The following is an 18,155-nucleotide window of genomic DNA, read 5'->3' on the forward strand; positions in this document are numbered from 1 at the left end:
CAATCCCCTATGTTGGGTTTTATTTAAATGTATTGTAAGATTTAGTTTACATTCCATTTGGGAAATATTCTCAAGAAAAAGAAAAAACTGAAATGCCTTTCTGCATAATTTCCTTTAGTATTTATCAAATTTAAGTATAAGTTTGAGGAATTTTTCAGTTGATTTCAATTCATGTGATGTATATAGATTTATCTAATTTTTGTTTCCATTGAAAATTATTGCCGCAAGGTTATTCATGTAATCATTTATGGAAAACTCCTTTCATCATGAAATGAGAGTAAACATTTCAACAATCCCCAAACTATTTTAGGCCAAATGTGACTTTCATTTAAAGAACATGTTTACATAAAAATTTAACACAATTATGGAGTACTAAGGGTAATTTACAAATTTTCTAAAACTCTGTTGATGATAGGCAGCACAGAGACAAAGGATCTGTTGCCATGATGAATTCATCATCATAAAGAGTGGGACACTGCTGGCATGGGTATCCTGGGAGTAGCCATGTACTCTCTGATTGGATTTACAGTCTGCTCCAAGAGATCTACGCTTAGCACCATGACCAGTGACAAGCTGGGTCATAGGCCACAAGGCGAACCTATGATCACTACCTGGCTAAGTGGACTCTCTCTCGGTTACTCTGTTGCTATGAACAGGCGCCACGACCAAGGAAACTTATAAAGGAAAGCATTTAATTTGGGCTTGCTTACAGTTTCAGGGGGTGAGGCCATGACCACCATTGTGAGGAATATGGCAAGCAGGCAAGCTGAATGGTACCAAAGTAGTACCTGAGAGCTTTCATCCAGAGACAGAGAGAGAGAGACAGACAGACAGAGACAGAGAGAAAGAGAGAGACAGACAGAGAGATACGAGAGAGAGAGAGAGAGAGAGAGAGAGAGAGAGAGAGAGAGAGAGAGAGAGAGAGAGAGAGAGAGAGAGATTCCTAAAAGTCCACCAACTGGGAACCAAGCATTCAAATATATGAGTCATCCGGGGCCATTCTTTTTCAAGTTTCCATATGAACATAGTAATAAAGTAACTCATGACTCATTGCTATACCCGCAGGTCAGTGTGTCTCTCGTTCTTCCTCAGAGACCTCCCACAGAGACCCATAACTGGCCAAGTTGCAGAGAATAAGAAACTGTGGATTACTCAATTATAAATGGGATATATATATATATATATATATATATATATATATCACAATGCTCCCAGCAGCAAGATCTTTGAGGAAGACAGTGTGGAAAGATTGTAAGAGCCATAGATGACTGCAAAAAGAGTGCTTTCCAGACCCAACGTGGCAATTACATGTATGAGCTCGTGGCTATTGTGACAACACATACATGACCTGAGAAAACTCAAGCCAGGTGAGATGCCAGCATGTACAGTGTAGGTATGAAGTCCTTCCCATCCCTGGCTGAAGAGCTATTGGCATTTTAGAGTTGCCTAGACAGGAAGAATGAGTTTTCTAACAGGGTGTGATCCCTGTTAGGTCCATCACATACCCAAAGCAAGCCCCATCCCCGATGTTAGTGTTCAGGCATCTTTACTGCCCTGTCCTTGGGGTTCTGACAGGATCCACCCTCAAGTGCAGCCACTAAGAGCACCACCTGTGCACATTCACTACATTCTTTTTTAAAAGGGCCTCTCTCTCTCTCTCTCTCTCTCTCTCTCTCTCTCTCTCGCTTGCAATCTGTTCCCTTTTCTCTCTCTTTATCCTCTCTCCTCCTCTTTCCTCTTTCCTCCTGCTGCTCCTATCTCTAAAAGCCAGTCTCCTGTCTTCCCTTTCCCATTTTTATGATCCCTTTCCCTAATTAAAAAAAATCTCTGCTTGAACCCTGTCCCATGGTGCCTTTCCTTACACACCGCTCTTCTTAAATCACAACACTCAAGAATAATTAGGCAACACAAATTGAACTTGATGGTAGGGGCATGGGAGGAGTTGAGAGAGAGGTACATATGATCAAAACACATTACAGGACACTCCGCATGAGTTAATAAAATATTATTAAAAAGCAACAAGAGAACAAAACCCATGCCTTTGTGCTCCTGTGTGTTTTCATGTGCACACATGTCAGGGCATATCTGTTGAATGAGAAGTGAACCTCAGCTGTCAGTCCTCACCTTCCACCTTGTTGTCGATAAGATGCCCGTTTTCCTTATTTACCACTGTGAATGTCAGACTCGCTAGTCTAGAACCTTAAAGCAAACTTATAGGAACCTTCCTGTATTTACCTCCCATCTAAAAAGTGTTGGAATTACAGGCATGCTGCTGTGAGTTGACTTCCTCTGGCTCTGGGGATCTGAACTCACATCCCCCATGCTTTGGGGGTAAGTTCCTTGCCCACTGAGCCATCTCCCCAACCCATGGCTGTTATTTGTGTGTATGTATGTGAGAGCATGCATGTACGTTTATAACTGCATTCTACATTTCTGTATCTATTGAAGCGTTACATCATTTTGGATACAAGGGTGGAAAATACGTCCACAGTCAGTGAGCACAAGGAACCGTTGTCTGGTTTGCTTCAGTATCTTAATTATAATAATCTTCATGTCATGACACTTGGCACTAAGTGCCCCCAGTTTGTATTCCTTGTTTCATCACTGAACGAGTCATTTTATTTTAATGTTGAATCCATAAAATGATTTTCTAATAACATTTACAAAATTATTAGATATTTCACCGTTAACAAAATGAGCTTCCTTGATTGTACAAGTTGAATGACAAAAGTTAAACCATTATTGGAATTAACTTAGGTTTTGGTTGCAAGGATCCAGCATGACTGATAGAACTCTGGCATCCTCTAACTCAGAAAACTTCTATCTAAAAGAAGTCAACACAGACAAATTGAAAAAAAAAAAAGAAGAGAAACCTGCCCTTTTTGTCATTGTGACTGTGTTTAGAAGAGCTGCCCACCTAGGTGATTTAGATAGGTTTTAAGGTAAGAAACATAAACAAAAGCAAAATCTTTCTTTATCCAGATTGAGCCCTATGTAGGGTCATTCCTATTAAAAGATCATCAGTCCAGACACCAACAATGATCTGGGCTAGCTCCAAGCCATGGCACCCTGGGGTTTCTCATACTTCTGGGAAGTGAGTTAGCCTGTCACACCTGCAGCTGTCCAGGGGGCTTTCTGCTAACTCCTATGAAGTTTCCCTGTGTACTGGGTGTTTCTCTTAGCCCACAACTGAGGGGATGGCCATGAAATTCCAGCCTTGCTCCCTAGTCCAGCTTCCAACACTTTCGAAGTCCTATTGTTTTAAATCACATTTGAATGGACAAGGTTGGGAGCATTTGTCTCTGAACATTGAAGCACAGCTGCCCCAGAGGATGCATTTTAAGGACTTTTCTCCCCCGACTTGGAGAGCTTGGTTGGACTCCTGCATGTGCTTATAGGTCACAAGATGCCCAGAAATATTGCTGGGTATTTCCTATAAATACTGTCAGAGTTTCCTGTAAACTCAAAGTTCAGCAAATGGGGTGCTGCTTTGATGAGATATGAGGGCTTCCTAAATGTAACTCTTTTTTTCCATCAACTAAAGCCCTGAAACCTTACAAAAAAATTATACATCAGGGAGCACATGAAATCCTTATCAACTGGAAAATATGCCAAGAAGGTTGTTACTAGACATGATATTTCCTAATTCAGCATTTGACAGAAGCTATAATCTAAAACAGGTTGAAGGGAACATGCATAAAACTGTGGCACTGCTAACAGCAAGAAAATGTCATCCTCCTGTTCTTTGCAAAGTACACAAAATCCGGATCTTAGACTGGACCACAGCTCGTGATAATTCAACAGGAGCAATTCAAGTCTCAAAAGAGTACATTTTATCCCAAAATGTATCTATGGAGACCAAGGCATGGGAACATATCCTTAAGAGCTTCATCAAAACCCTGTGAGTAGCTTGACACAACTGTGTCATCATTCACCCGATAACAACAGCACTGATGTAATATAAACTCCTTACACAAAACCTGCAAGGTTAGGGCATGATAGCTTTCATTTCCTTTATGTTATTTTATTCTCTTTTGCTCTTGCAAGATAATAATAATGAAAAAAAGAACACCAGAAACAAAAGGAAAAAAGCAAGAGAGAAAACTATTGAGTTATTTATCATTGCCTTATTATTTGTGGAGGAGTCATCTTCATTCTACAAAACAATCATGAAGCACCCCATATGAATTGCAACGGGATACAACAGCACACCAGATGTAGCTGTGTCTCTCCATGAAAATAAACGGAATGTTTTCCTTAATCAATCAGAATGAATAATGCTGATGGGCTTGGCAGTGACTAAATCAGGGCTGCCAGCTCTCGCACCCGGCATGATTTCATCTCTCCAAGCAGGCTAAAAAATGCTCTCTCTCTTTCACACTGGACAACTTTATTTTCACACGTTCAATTTAACAAAGCTCAAAAGGGATTCTAAAAGCTTTGCCTGTCTCATAAAATGTTTGCCAGATAGCTCTACAGGGTGGCGGCGGCAGCACAGTGGCTCATAATAAGGAAAATAAGGGGACTCGACGGAAGAGCGTAAACAATTAGATTGCTGGGAGGCTGGATGTTTCCAGCCGTGCTACAAGGTCACAAGCTCTAGCAATCTTTGCATAAAACTTCGTTTAAATGACTGCTTGATATAGAAAATACTGGAAGGTATAGGGCTGCCTCATTGGTGTAAATCAGCTTTGGAAAAGTGGTTGAGTCAACGACAATTCTTAATTTTCTCCATTGGTAGCTATTCAGACGTTTGGTTGAGGTAGTCTATTTTCTCAGTTTGTATACATTGCCGCAAATTATTTGCCACAGTGACTGAAATGAGCATGGTCAGTGGGAGGGGCATTCATTTTCTTCTCGTCCACTCAAACTTCTTGCTTCTGACAGGCAATTAGGTAAAATATTTAAGGACAGAGAAACGCACAGCAGGACTGGAATAATGGCTCAGCGGGGAAGAGTGTATGCTGCTGTTGCAGGGTCCCGAGTTCAGGTCCAGGTTACGTGCCCACGACTGCCTACAACCCCAGTTAGAGGGTATCCTGCTACTTCTGGCCTCCCAGAACATCTGCACTCCCATGTAAATACTCACATGCAGATGCACACACATACATACAATTAAGTATAAAATAATATAATATAAAATCTTTAAAAAAAAGAAACATATGGCAGGTATAATGTGCTAAGGTTTTTAGTTGGGTGTTTGTTTTTAAAGTACATTCCAGTTCAAAGCTATTGAGACACTGTGGTTTATTTAAGATGAAAAGAAGTAGAGCATGGACATTTCATCTCTTACCTCAGACAGGTGACTGTAAGACAGAACTGATCTTAGCAAACCAGATTGCAGAATCTCTGTGTTAGCCAGGTGTTGGTGGCGCATGCCTTTAATCCCAGCACTCAGGAGGCAGAGGCAGGAGGATCTCTATGAGTTCCGGACCAGCCTGGTCTACCAGAGCTAGTTCCAGGACAGCCTCCAAAGCTACAGAGAAAAATTCTGTCTAGAAAAACCAAAAATAAAATAGAACAGAATCTCTGTGTTGCATGTGTGCCTCATACTGCTGTTTGGAAACCAGCTTCCCTTTTCTTTGGTCTTCACACACTGCTTTCTTGTCTTTCTAAAGACCCCTGTTTCTCAACACTTCTCAAAGCTACCATAGAGTCCCCCTTCTGGATTCTTTAGTGTCAAAGTGAAGTGGTACATTATACTTGTGAAGGCTTCAAGCAGCTCTCCGAATGGTCTCAGGAAAGAGAGATGAAGGTACTCACGTTCTTTCTTCTCACTGAATGCTGCCATTAAGTAATACTTTGGTGCACCTACTCTGGCCAGAAAGAAAACTACGACTTTCATCGCTGGAATCCAGAAGGAAGGCATTGTAGTGATTGCTAGATACTTTCACTCGGTAGTGCTCAAGACACACTAGTGAGCAGAGGGCCTTCTGTGAGCCAATGCAGAAAATGGCCACGGAGAAGCATGCGTCCTCAAAGGTGGTGAGTCGTTGCCACCTGGTGGTTAAAGTGAGTTAACCTCCCCCCAGGTGATTGACACTGCCAAGGGCGGTAAGCTCACATGACCTGATTGGCTCTTGGTGTCACAAAGAGTTATCCAGTGACACGTGGCTCTGCATGATGAACAGAGTAAATTTTTACTCTAAGATTATTTCCGACTCCGTTTATGTATTTGTAATGACCTTGTCTCTCTCCTTCCTGTCTTACTTTTGTAGCACTGGAGAACCCTTGCAAAAGCTCCAAACTCACGGCTTCATGCAATGCAGCCCATTCAGAGACAGGCTTTATTCCTCTGAATATTTCTTGATTGCCACGTAGACATAGCTGTAAATTCTTTAAGATCATCATTCAAAAATGCTTCAACATCAAATGTAGGAATAAATCTGTTCCTTAAGATGACTGTACTATCAAGGTATGTTAGAAGTAAAATTTTATTTTTGATGCTGTAGATAAAAAATAAGTTTCTACCTTCTAAAATGGAGCCAATAATGGCTGCCACAGGACATTAAGGAAAATTAAAATAAGAGAACTAACAGGAAAAATTGGTAAGTGAATACACTTCTGTGGCCCAACTGGTTTAATTTAGTAATGAGATGATAAAACAGAGAAATAACAGGTCAGGTGTCCTCCTTACAAATGCAGTCACAGTTCAACAAAGTTAGTATTGTGGTAGCCACCTCTCCAATCTGCCCCAAGCCAAGAGCGAATTTGTGCAAAAGCAGCGTGAACTGATCAGCAATTCATGTCCTCCTTGCCTTGGCAATTTTCTGTTTCCATAGCTCCAGAAACGTCCTGGAAAATTGTATCTCAGATGACAGTCTTTCTTTTTAGCTACGGCAATAACTTTGTGCACATCCCTCTCCATTTGTGACAAAGTGCCATCTTGGGAAAGATTTAGTTAGTCTTTATTCTGCATGGGGTGGTTCGACGACATCTCTTTATCTCCTTTCTAGTATTGACAGAGGTGACCTGGAGAAGCCTTTGAAATGGATAAAGTCACATTTCCTGAAATCATATGAAAATGTGTACAGTGTTAGACAACTACAGGTGCAAGCCTGGCATCCTTAACAGCTCATGCTGGAGACCACACTGATCTCCCCGTCTTCATATCCGATTGTGCAACATGCATTTTTCAGTCACATAAGCACACATAAACGTACAATAAAAAGAGGTGAAAGACCCTCTCCCATTTTTTCAGCACCACGTATCATTGTACATTGTATTTCTACAGGACCACATAAAGACAGCTATGCGTCATCAGGAAAATGTACTGCTAACATTCAAAGTCAATGATGTGGATAATGGAGAACCAGCATCCTCAGTGTGGAACATGAACTGTCCTCAGTCCCTTGCCCAGATGTTGGTAACAACCAATAAACTGTATTATACACATCTATAGGAAAGAAGCAGCTTGAAGGCACGGCCTGCTTAGCTAGATTTATTAGGCGAGATCTTTAATATGCCATATGGCAGCTTGCCTCTTCCACTCAGCGTGGCCCTGCCAAGGAAGCGGATTGAAGTGAGATGACCAGCCCTCCCACAGGCACAGATGACTCCCCTGGGAAAGGAGAACTCGCTGCAAGTTTTCGTTTTACCAGTGTCACCCATGATGTGTGCGTCCTTGTAGTACATTATGCCTCAATATGTTTTCAATCAGAGAGAGGACCTCCATTGTTCCCTCCTGTTTAGAGAAATCTCTAGACCATGTGACTGGGGTAGGAGAGGAAGAAGGAGAGGACAGGGTGAGGTCCATCACATTTTTTTCAGAGCTCCTGTTTTTTATTAAGACAATCTGTGTAGGAAATGCAAACTGGGGGATTTGCAATGCCTTTCAAAGCTATTATTCAAGTAAATGGAAAAGTGGCGCCGTGTATGGTGTTTAGAATACCAGAGAGTGAAAAATACATTTTCCTCCCTGTTGAAGAGGGCTGTGTGGGAACTACTTTTCTTTAGGAAAACATCATGCTTTCCACACACAAAGGCTCGGGAAGATTTGTGGGAACACTTCTACTGTGTTTTTATTCACATACAAGATGATTCTGGAAATACTTTAAACATATTAGGTATAGTCATTGTAAAATGTGTGTATCAATTAAAGTTAAAGATATAAGCACATTTCTTCTGAGTAAATGAAAAGAAAAATTTTTATACTTTGTACACTAATTTTATCACCTATGTTTTGGTAAGCATTCTAGGCCCTTGTGTCCAGGAGCTGCTGTTATTAAAAGCCATGTCAAGGTAGGTTCTATAAATGAAAATTCAGTGAATAGATGAGTTTGAAAAGTTAAGCCTTGAGAATAATATGCATCACTTTGCGATAATTCTGCTTAAGTGAAAGCTTCTGGACTGAGATTTAAATTTTGGCAGAAACAGCCCAGAGGGCATTAAAACAACCAGCCACAAAGAGTTAGGGGAAGACTGGATTTACAGTGAAATGTGAGGGACATGCCTAGAAACTAAAAACATGATCACTCATTCCTAAGCTTATTTGTGGAACAACTGGTCTCAACACATTGGGATCTGTGAAATGGATAAACATTCCATGCCAATGTAAATTTTCTAATGTTGATGATTGTATTGAAGTTACATGATAAATATTTTCATTGGTGGAGTTGAACAATAGACTACTCAAAAATGATAGCACATCAAACATTTGTTCTCAAACTTGTCAAAAACATTGTTATGGGCTCGTTGTCTAAGAGCATTTATTTCTCTTGCAGAGGACCCAGGTTCAGTTCCCAGCACCCACATGGAGGCTCACAACATTATCAACTCCAGTTCCAGGGAACCCAACTCCTTTTCTGGCCTCCTTGGAGTTCTGCACATATGTGTTATACTTACACACATACACATTAAATAAGTACACATCTTAGAAACCCAGCTTTTTATATTATTTCTTCGTATTTTCTTTGAGCTAAAGTTATTTCCAATTTTAAAAGGTAAAAGTAATCTAATGTAGTTTATGATTTTAAAATATCTAGTATTTCCATGTGCATGGTAATAATACTTAATTTCATCAGTCAAACAGCCAAACCTAAGAATTATATAAAGTGATAATGAGCTAATAGCTTATCTTTATTTCTGCACTACATTACAAAGATAAAATTTAGTAGTTATAAAGTAATTATATGGGTAAATGATATCTAATTTTTTAATTTCTCGTTAGACTGTTTATCAATTTTTAGATAATATTATTAAACTGAATAAGTGTCATAGAAACAGTCACAGAAGTATGATGGTGTTAGATAACGCATGCTGTTCAAGTCGAGGAAGAGTTTCTCATTAACGTTTTAAAATGGAAATTTTCTCTCAGTAGCCAGGCTGATTTCATCTATAAATATAGTGTCTCTGACAGAATTCTTGTACTGTAGACGCTGTCTTGTTTAGCCTGTGAGCATCACTGCTCCTTTCGTGGTGATATTTGCAGAAAAGATGCTATGGTCTCACATTGACAAGCTATTAACGATTGTCTCCCTGAAGTGACTACCAAACAATTCACTTGGAAATTCAACAATTAGATTTTTGACTTTCCATTTAGATGATTATTGCTTACTGGAAGCCTTTGAACTCTTTAAATATTATTAATGTATTTGTTTGTCCCCCTGGTGATTTGTTATTGGTGACAATTAATTGTGGACTGGTAAACCTTACATGGAAATCTGGTTAAACTGTGTTTGTCTTCATCTTTAATACTATGTGTTTTAAGATGGAGAAGTAATGAAGGGGGTTTTTGAGCAGACAGATGTTGAGGGAAAGTAGTTCATTTTAGGTAGATGATCAAATGAATGGTTGGGTGAACACTTTTTGCAATGATGAGTGATGGGGAGCTGTAACTAAGCCTCTGCAGGCAGTTAATAAACCCTTATGCTATTAAGCTCAGTCTTGAGACTTCTGATTGGATGATACTGAGATCTCTGGAAGCTAGAGAACATTCTATATAGTCATATGTCATCAATTTTCAATGGGAAGGCGGGTATGAGACTCCTCCTACTTCATGGCAAATGTCACCATGAAGTAAAATGTAACAGCATTTTCACGAAGAGTTTTTCATTGAAATTTGAAAATCCATGTCTTATTTTCCTTCTATTGCTTTATTCTGTGGTTTATCTGGGCCAAGAAAACTTAACTTGCATTCTTAGAAATTAACCTTTATATATAAAGGAACCATATTAATATTCAGGAGCTATTTTTTTTATTTTAAGTTTCAAGATATCAGGAGCTTGTTATGGGCACAGATACTCTATGCCTTAATGTTCCTTTCACCCTTTTCTCTCACAAGAAACGCTTTCAAAAGTCTAACAAATCTTGTTCTTGGCAGCACGTGGAGCAGCTGTTCAGAACCAGTTTTATTTCCTTTGGGTTCTCTAAACAGAGCAGACTGGGAATGCTGCCTTCCTAAGGGTTCAAAGGGTAAAGATGTTACTACAGGATGCTTCTGGAGGTCACTCACTACTGGGTACCTTGTGACATCATTGCAGAATTGCACTGTCAAATGAAGTCTGGTAGGAACCTTATTAGCCATAAGCAACTGACAGGTACCTTGTCTAGTTGTAAGGACACACTGAGCCTCCAGAGGCCTGCTCAAACTCTAACAGGGTTCCAGCAGAAAGACCAAAGGACCTTTCTTTTCTGGTATGAAGGGGTAATGTTTTCTTCTTGAAATGAGTTTACTAGACAGAATCTTGTAGACAGCCAACAAATACCTCAGAAGATGCAGGAGGAGATATACACAGGCTAGGCTCACAGTTTCACAAATAAAGGGCAAAAGGAAATAATGTTGCTTTCTTTATTTTATGTTTTGATGATAAAGCAATTTTCAATATTTTATGTTCTCTACTAGGTTCTTGGCAACTAGAGGGCAAATATGTGGGTAGAATTAATAGTTTCTCTATAGTTCTGGAGCATAATGTCAGAAAAAAAGGGAAATTGCCTGAGATTTGGTCTTTGTAAAGAAGCATACTAGTTCATTTTGGAATTCTGAAGAGTTCTATGTTGCATTTGCCAGTCATATATATTTTTATTCAAAATAATGTCAGATTATTGAAGACGGAAGATAATAAAGCTTTTTCTCTTAGCCAAGTTGTTTTTTGTTTATTACTCTTTAATACTGCATTTGCATGCAGAAAGCAATGAAGAAAATTTTTTAGAGTTAAAATAAATGCTTACTTACAATGCAGCATGCCTGTCTTGTGAAACTACAAAGAAGAGATGCGAGATTAGGCTACACACTTCGCAGAGTGCCTGGTACAGGAAAGGACAAGTAGGCGTTTTCTGTGGTGGTTGTCATGACTAAAGACACACCAAAGCTCTAAGAATGAAGGGAAATCAAACGTAGGGTCGTGAAACCACTTCATTGATTGCGGTAGAGAATATCCGCAAGGTGTTTTCCATCATGGCTCTACCCACATACCTGACATACAGTTTACCGTGTGCTGAACATGTGAGTTTCCAGAGAGGCACTCAGTTGTTTCATTGACATTTTGTAACTCATTAATTTTTGAGTTACAGAATCCTTATTCAACAACAAACTTTTTTTGTAAAATACTTCTTTGTTTTTAATTGTGTGCATGGGTGCTTTGACTGTGTATACATCTGTGTGCCCTGTGCATGGCTGGTACCCTTGGAAGCCTGTGTATATATCTGTGTACTGTGCACATGGCTGGTACCCATGGAGGCCCACGAGTATGCCTGTATATTATGTACATGATTGGTATGCACGGATGCCTGATTCTACATCTGGGTACCACGTGCTTGACTGGTACTCTGGGATACCCTTGTGTACACCTGCATACTATGTACCTGGCTGGTACCCACGGAGGGCCTGCTTGCACATCTGATTACAATGTGCATGACTGGTACTCTGGGAAGTCAACATGTTTATCTGTGTACCATGTGCATGGCTGGAACCCTAGAAGACCTGTGTATACACCTACATATTATGTACCTGGCTGGTACCAGTGCATGGCTGGTATCCTGGGAGGCCAGAGCAGGCTCTTGGAGCCCACAGAACTGGAGTTACAGATGGTAGTGATCTCTAAGGTCATTTCTGGGAGCTGATCTCAGGTACTCTGCAAAAATGCTCTTGCCACCCCTCAAGCTGCAGGCAGCATATAATCCTCTGAATTAATTGTACTTATTCCATCTTTAAATCTGTAGGGTTTTTCCTCTTAATTCTTCTGATAACCTGTGTCTAACCAAAGGGAACTTCTTCCATAAACTCTTCTGGACACAGGAAGAGCAAAGGGAAGTAGGTATCTATACTCATGACCTCCCAGACAAAAATGGGTATCGAAAACAGTAAGTTATATAGAGGGTTTTTTTCTTTAAAGTGAAGGGTTTCTAAAAGAGTTTAGAAAAAAACCAAGTTCTGTGGAGCAGAGAGGAAGGCACAAATATTCTAAAATAAATCCCAATTGCAAACATACATTACAAATTTTGTTTATAATCAATACCATAATCAAGGATTACTTCATTACTTTAAATCATAGTCACTCTGTGAGCTCATTGACATTCTCGGTTATTTATGTTTGCTCAGTAGCAGAGGAAAATTTGCTTGATATGAGTGATGTCACAGGATAAAATGAGTTGATTGCCTAGTTGGAATTATACCCTCCTGTTGGGGGAAGTCCTGTGCATTTGTCAATAAAGTACTGTTGAGCCTATAGGAAACCTAGATAGGAGGGACTAGGAGTCCAGGAGAACTCTGGGAGGGAGAAAGACAAGAGAGTCGACATGTGACGCCATAGGGGTAAGAAGCCGGGAACTATTCTCCGGTAAGAAACATACTTAGATTAACAATTATGGGGTAATTACTTAAGGCAGAGCTAGCCAGTAAGGGACAAGCAAGGCCAACAGCTTCATAATTAATATAGCCTCCTGTGTGTTTATTTGGGACTGATGCGGATCTAGAACCAGGCTGGCGCGGCAGAGCCCAGGCGACTGGCGGGGGATAAACCAAAGCGGCTAGCAAAGAAAAAGCTTCTCTTAACACCCTCCAGTTTCATTCATAAAAAAGCTGTGCTTTAAGCATTGCTAATGCTTAGGCATGCAACACAGGCTGAAAGAAACTGTTGTCCATATTGTGCTGAATCGGCATTTCAGTTTTTATGCTTTAATTTTGGAATGTAAGCTACTACTCTACAGTACTACTCTACAGTAGGGTGAGAAAGGCTTCAAAGCTCTGCATTTTATGCTGCAAAGACACAACCTCTCAGTAATGTAGCAATTATTTTTAAAATGGCCTTGAAGACTAGTGATGCTGGGTGTAGAATATTTAATAATCATTGATTATTTTACTTGGTTCTCATTTCATTTTACTCTTTGTGTCTCTTATAGATTAATGCTTCCCTGTTAAAGCTCGGGATCCAATAAATAAAGTAACCATAAAAAATCAACTCATAAAGGTATATTCGTCTATTTTTTAGGTGGAATTCAGCCAAGATAGTCATGCTGTCTCATCACTGTGTTATTAATAGAATAACATTTTGAGACCTCAGTGTGGTTCTTGCTGTCAGCTCCACGTTTCCATGCGATTTTAGACTGATTGAGTGATAAAGTAGAGAGTGATGGACTCTGGAACCCTATGCTGGATGCCAGACTGCTGTTCTGACAATTAATATTCAAATGTTGTTAGATAATTTTCTTGATTGCTTAAGTCTTTAGTATGCTTTACTGATACTTACTTGACCAGAAGCTAAGCAAGATTAAAAAATACTAATTAGAAACTCAGTCATAATGTTGTAACATGCTATTTCTTTGTTTACATCAATGGAAGCAAAATTTCTGCTGTAGGGAAATTGTTCTTAAGGTATCAAATCTTCTTTTATCATTCCTGTAGTTCTTCCTTCAGCCTGCCATTTCCAATGAAAGAAATTAGCTTAACCCAAGGCTTTTATTTTTTGTTTGTTTGTTTTCTTATGTCTTTCCTTGTAACTTAAAGGTAACTCTCCCCCTCCATATGATGCATTTCCCCAGTGTTTTTGATATCTCCTGAACTTTATTTGTTTTGGCTAAGTAACGTTTATTCCTATTGCTTGATTATTTAGTTCTGAAAATATGTAGTACATGGGATAAAAGAACAAGAAAATTTAATGACGAAACTCACGGTTTTGTCTTTCTATGGCGTTTTAGTGCTTCAGTGCTTAAGCAGAAAAAGTCGTTTGATGATAACGCAAAGTCAATGCCGACTGAGAACGTAGATTGCATTCACACCAAATCTGGTCCTTAGGACACCCTCCATTCATATTTATTAAAAAGTAACATTGCTGCTCAAACATGACCTGAAAAAGGAGGACACTAACAATCATGACAAACTTCATGAGGAAAGGCCACAGACCCGCAACCCTAGAAAAAGAATTGCAAGCAACTGAGGAAATCACTGAGCAGGAGAGGTTCCCAACCTCCCACAGGGAAGGACACACAGACTGATCTCTGGTGCCAACAGTTAAGCCCTGGAAACATACATCCACATAACATTATATGGACTCAACAGGTTATATTTGGCAATCTGTATGCATATGCAGATACATATCTGCATCCACTAACAGTGAATGAAAAAAGAGGTCATGGATTTGAAGAAGAATGGGGTGGGACATATGGGAGAGTTTGGAGAAAGGAAATGGAAGGGGAGACATAATTAAAATACAACCACAGAAACAAACACCAAGTTACCTTTCTTTATTAGCACAGCTTCCAAATGGTGTTCAACATTTATTGCATGGCTGCTGCCTCTATTGTAGCTAGAATCAGAGATGTAAACTGTTTTCTTGTAAAAGCAAACAAATCTGTTATAATCATTGGATTGAGGCAGTTCTGGGGTGGTTCTATTGTTCTGGTATGGACTATATAAAACTAGCAAAGAAATAGTGTTGTTTTTAACCAAACTCGCTGCCCCTGATCCTATTGCTGCCTCCCTGCTGAGGCCACAGCCCAGGGAGCCTTCAAATCCCACTGTCTTCCTATAGGGAGGCAAACATTGCTTTTCTATCTTTTTTATTTATTTCAGCAATGAAGACTCAGGAACCAGATGCTGGGGTGAAAACCTGCTAGCTCAGAGGCAGGGAAGGCAGCTGGTTGACTTTCTTCTTTTTCCATCGTCTCAGAAAGGGGGCTTTCTCTCTTGCAGTCTGAAACAAAATTCCTCTAACTGGATGTCTGGATGTCCTTCCTTTGTATTTCCTATCTCTCTCTCCCTCTCCCTCCCCCCCCTCTTTCTCTCTGATATCCCAGCTTCCAACTTTCCCTTACTCTCTATGGTTACTCCCAGTCAACTGGTTGCTTGCTTTATATCTTGACCTATGGTTGATTTTATTTAAATAAAACAATCTTTGGAGTTCACACTGTGATCAAATATCCTGTACTTCGACATTTCCTTCTTTTTGTCTAAATAAAAAGGAAGGTTTTAACTCTAACACAGTAAGACTATATACAACAATAGGTCCATTTCTGATAAACTTTCTACAATGCCCAGCTTGCTTGCATTTGGCAGACTTAGGATTAGGTATTTCTGAATTTAAAGTTCTGTAAAATGTTCCTGTCAGTCTCATATGAACCTGGAGATATGAATGTCTTGAGCAATTTGTTGTCTGAAACTGATCTTTGTGTAGCGTCTGTCAGCTCAGTGGTATTATCACAATCCAGGTGAATTCACCATTGCATGGCTCCGTCATCTTCTTGGAGACCTCAAAGGTATCCACTGTTTGTGTAGAACCTAGCAGCAGAAGAGGCTGGAAAAAGCTGGAGGTGGGCAATACCACTCAGGCAATTTACTCTTTTATTGCAGGGACATTTTTGTCAATCTGTCCTTCTTCAGATGTTTCAATTGTTCAGTGTCTCTAGATTCCTTAGTTGGATGTTTTTATTTCCCTGGGAAGACAAAAACAGAAACCTGGCCCAACTGTAATGTTGGGGAATTCCTTTCTTGGCTGGTTATATCTTTGGAAGGGTCAAAAGTTTTTTGGCAACATAAAAAGTGTTGTCTTTCAATTATTTTTTTTTGAAATTTTGAAACTACATATGCATTTGTATGGATCCCACTTTGTCTTTATATATAAGTTCATAGTAAAAGTGTAGTTATTTTTATATCACAAACAACACTAGCTTTGCACTTCAGCCTGTCTTTCTAGTAAAAGTGTAGCAGGATTTTTATATAATAGTCTTTAAGTACTGTATGCAATTTCTCTAGTGTGCAGACATACTAATTAGGAACTGTATCTGAATTTTGTCCCTGGGTGGTGGGGTTGAAGGTGTGCACCACTACCACCTTGTTCACCGTGACTTTAGAATTTAGAAAACAACTAACTTATAGAAATCTACCTGTCTCTTCTGGGACTAAAGGCATGAACTACCATTGCCTTGCAAAGTTTACCTCAGCTCCAGATCAGTCTCTTAGAGATTTAGCAAACAAGCTTGAACCATAGTAACTCTTCAAATTTACCTAAAATACTTTCAATCTCTCAACTGTGTTTTCAATACCAAGCAAAAATATATCCATTTTATTTAATAAGAAAGCTCAAAAGCCGATATTCAGGATAGCATGGGTCACATGTCAGTCTACAGTCTAACATTCCAACATAGAACAAATGCACATGTTTTGAGGAGACCCCTTTTTCATTTCATGAAGGTAAGGCAGATGTGTCTTGAAAGAATATCAATTGAAAAATAGTGATTTTTTAAAAATTTTTACTTTTTCATACCTGATTAAATGAAAGGCATTTCTTAGTCTTTATAAGTTCAGGAGGTTTCTCCTGTCTGAATTTAATCTTTATGAATTTTTGATAGTATCCACAACTCTTCTTCTCCAGTGAAAACAAAAGCAAAACCTCTTCCCCAGTTTAACGTATATCCCAGATTCCATTCTGAGGTCAGTACATTTTTAACATATACAGACTCACTTAACTCATTAGTTTAATTCCACCATCCAGTGTTTCTCTGCAGTTGTTGCTCCTTTCTTATTACCATTTAAAAATTTTCAAGTTGATAAAGCAGTGTGCAAGCTATCTCTGGGGGTTTTTTATTACCCTTTCTGTTTATCAAGCACATCTAAGTGCAATTAAATCTTTCTATAGCTGCTTGTCCTGTAATATTGAGTGGTATGCATGTAAAAGGCTTTATGTTGTAATATGCAGAGAACTGTATGGTTTTACTAGAGACATATGCTGAAATATTGTTAGTCTCAATTTGTAAAGATATTCCCTTAATGGCCATGACTTCTAATAAATGCACAATTATAGAGTCAGCTTTTTCAGAACTTAAGGCAATTGTTTGCTGAAATCCTGAATATGTATCTGTGGTATGGTACACATAGTTTGATTTTCTGAACTCTGAAAAATGAAATACTTCCATTTGTGAAATTCATTTCTTTGAGTACTTTTTGGGTTGCTTCCAGCAGGTAATAGAGTTTGATTATACAGAGAACAAGTATGACATTTCCTTATAACTTCCTTGGCTTGTTGCCAAGTAATAGAGAAAAAAATCTTTCTTCAAACCCTTGCTATAAATATGGTATTTATTATTAAATCTGAGGTTTCTGCACATTTACTATTAATAGCCAATTTATTTCATCATTACCTTGTACTAGAGAGTCTGGTAGATCCATATAGATCTGATATGTAATATATACAATGGATGATTTCTATTTCTGATTTCTTGTAGTTAAACAAATAGTGCAGTTAATTATGAGTCTTCTGCAATAAGTTAAGCAGTTTAAATATTTTAAATAAAATGCTTTATGCATATAGTCAGTAACTGTATTAAGAGGTTCTGGAATTTCTAGTAATATCATAAGAATATCATTTAGTTCTGAGTTTTGTACTAAATCATAAGGGCTTTGAGCCACTGTACTTTTTTCTGATTTATTACCTGTCTTTCATGATTTATTTGCATCAGTATAGGATGCAGGGGCTCCATAAATGCATGTCCCTTTTACTGTATGGAGGATAACCCAATTAGTTATTTTCATAAAGCCTCTTGCTTGGGGTATTTGCTGTTAGTTTCTCCCTCCCAACATTAACTCCAAGCTCTTCCCATGTTCACTCTCTGCCCATGATGAGGCAACTTCAGCATTTTCAAAGGTGATGTAATCCCCGGTGGGTTTATTCCTGCTAACGGATCCTTTCAGAATCAATTCAGAAGCCCTTTCTATGTAGGTTTCT

The sequence above is a fragment of the Mesocricetus auratus genome, unplaced genomic scaffold (genome assembly GCF_017639785.1).
Source record: "Mesocricetus auratus isolate SY011 unplaced genomic scaffold, BCM_Maur_2.0 Super-Scaffold_2245, whole genome shotgun sequence".
Taxonomy (NCBI): Eukaryota; Metazoa; Chordata; class Mammalia; order Rodentia; family Cricetidae; genus Mesocricetus; species Mesocricetus auratus.